Source organism: Neovison vison, chromosome 8 (genome assembly GCF_020171115.1).
Source record: "Neovison vison isolate M4711 chromosome 8, ASM_NN_V1, whole genome shotgun sequence".
In the NCBI taxonomy this organism is placed as follows: Eukaryota; Metazoa; Chordata; class Mammalia; order Carnivora; family Mustelidae; genus Neogale; species Neogale vison.
The window spans coordinates 87,098,135-87,100,859 of NC_058098.1; positions in this window are offsets into that span (position 1 = coordinate 87,098,135).

Genomic DNA, 2,725 nt, shown 5'->3' on the forward strand with positions numbered 1-2,725 from the left:
CAGGATAAGTGCTCGGTATACAACACCCAGCAGAGGCCAGCTCAGTATTTGCCAAAGGAAAGACAGGTTTCTTCTTCAAGAGAAACACTCAGCCCTCGCCATCTTGTAGAGCAGGAATCTGACTGAGGATTCTCACAATGGCGGCCAGTCAGAAGAGCAGAGTGTACTCAGCCATATTCTCCTGAGTTCGTCTTTTTCACCCCGTGAATATGGTTAAAAGTAAGAATATCCTAAATACATTTTCTGGAAATATGGAGGTATATACAAAGGAGAACCCAGCAAGACAGATTCCCAGTAGGCTTTTCCCCTTAGAGTTGCTGAGGGCCCAGTGGGGAGTGGGGGGGTGGCATGAGGATCACAATTTTGTCTCTGCCGATTCTGAAATCAAGCAGAAGTGTTAGAAGCCAAGAAAGCCTCTTTGAAAAGTATTTTCCTTGATGTCAGGAAACTAGGGGATCATTTAATCACATAAAAACAAAGATTTTTAATTCACTATCTGCCACGGGCTTAGTGCTCTGCCGGCTGCTGGAAAGAATATCACAGCAATATTTATTTTTTTCTGAGCCATTTGAGAGTAGCCAAGACACCATGCCCCTTTATCTCTTAATACCTGTATATCCGATGAACAGGATATTCTCTTACACAGCCACAATACTTATGGGATTCAAGAAATTTGATGCTGTTACAATATTTCTTTCTGTTGTACACCCTACATTCCAAATTTGTCAGTTGGCCGGGTAGGTCCTCTGAGCATTTCCCCCACTCTGGGGAAGAATCAAATCCAGCACCACAAACAGCTTTAAGAGGTCGTGTCCCTTTTGTTTTCTTTACTCTGGAACCATTCCTCGGCCGTCCTCTCCCTGTTATGACACTGAAATGTTTGAAGAACAGAGGCTAATTATTTTATAGACTGTTTGTCAATTTGGGTTCCTCACAAGTAGGTTCAAGTGATGCAGCCCCAGACAGAAGACAATAGAAGTGATGTTGGCTGATGTCCATCTGCTAATGTTCATCTTGATGAGCCGGTCACTGCGTGGTCAGGTTTCTCCACTGCATCCTTACCATTTTCTCCTGGCAACTAATAAGCCATCTGTGGGGCCGTATACCCTTCAAAGGGACAAGAACACACCATGCTAATGGAGGAGTCTACAGAGGGCAGTAGTGAGAACTGGCTTGAATCCTGGCTCCCATCCATGAGCTGTGTGACCTTGGGCAAGTGACCTAACCTCTCAGATCTTCCATTCCTCATCTGTAAAATGGGGTAATAACATTTCCCTTCCTGTTGTTGAGAGGATAAATAAATAAGTAAGGTACTCTGCACATAGGAGACATTCCATAAATTTAACCCACTTCTCATTTTCTTCCTCTACATTTTTAAAGTTACTTTGGGGATAGTGATTTGTTGCTTCCTTAGTATTGCTTTTAGTGCCATGAAGGGACACCATAGGCAAGCAAGTAATACAATGTGGCGTAGAGCGAGTGGCATGAAAAACCAACTATGTGGAACAGCGAGGTGGCTCAGTCTGTTAGGCATCTGCCTTTGGCTCGGGTCATGATCTCAGGGTCGTGGGATCAAGCCCTAGGGTTGGGCTCCCTTCTTGGAAGGGAGCCTAGCCCTTCCCGCTCCCCATTTGTTCTCTTTCTTTCCAATAAATAGATAAAATCCCAAAACAACAACAACAACTCAGGTATGCAGTAGAGCCCCCCATAGGAGGAGCCTGGAGTTTGTTTTGGGAATGCCAGGAGCAGGGGTTAGGGGCCTCAACACTGTGGCTGTCTTAAGGTGTGTGGTCATGCTCTGCTTGAACGTCAGCTGTAGGGAAAATGGCCAACAGGACACAGATTGTGAGACTGACATGGGCTCTGCAGCATCAACGACCCACGGGTTCCACCCATGCCCAGGCCAGAGGCAGAGGCCGCAGAGCAGAATCTGCTCTCTCCCAGCTGTGTGTCCCCAGGAAAACCACGAGGCTTCTCGAAGCCTCCATTTCCTCATCTGTAAAATGAGGGGTTTTGACCAAATCTGTAGTTTTCAGTCCAGGCTGAGCATTAGAACAAGGAGGGGAATTTTAAGAAAATGTCAATTCCTGAGCCTATCCCCAGACCAATTAAATCAGAACCCAGACCAAAATTTTTCAGAAGTTCCCTGGGTGATTCTACTGTAAGCCAAATTTGAGAACCACAGGCCTAAATTATCTTAAATGTCCTTCCTCACCTTAGGTTTCTACAAGTCCATGAATGGAATATTCTGAGGAACTGAGTTTTCTGGTGAACTTAGAATTCACCACCAGAAATTCCTTCTTGTTTCTATTCCTATTTTTTAAAAAGATTTTATTTATTTATTTGACAGAGAGAGAGAGATCACAAGTAGGCAGAGAGGCAGGCAGAGAGAGAGGGAGAAGCAGGCTCCCTGCTGAGCAGAGAGCCCAATGTGGGGCTCGATCCCAGGACCCTGGGATCATGACCTGAGCCGAAGGCAGAGGCTTTAACCCACTGAGCCACCCAGGTGCCCCCCCTCTATTCCTATTTTTGATAAATGTTTCTGAAGCAAATAAATCCAGATATTCTCTTTTTGAATTTTTTTAAAAAAAGATTTTGTTTATTTATTTAACAGAAAGAGATCACAAGCAGGCAGAGAGGCAGGCAGAGAGAGGGGGAAGCAAGCTCCCCTTTGAGCAGAGAGACTGATGCAAGGCCCCACCCGATCCTAGGGCCCTGAGAACAT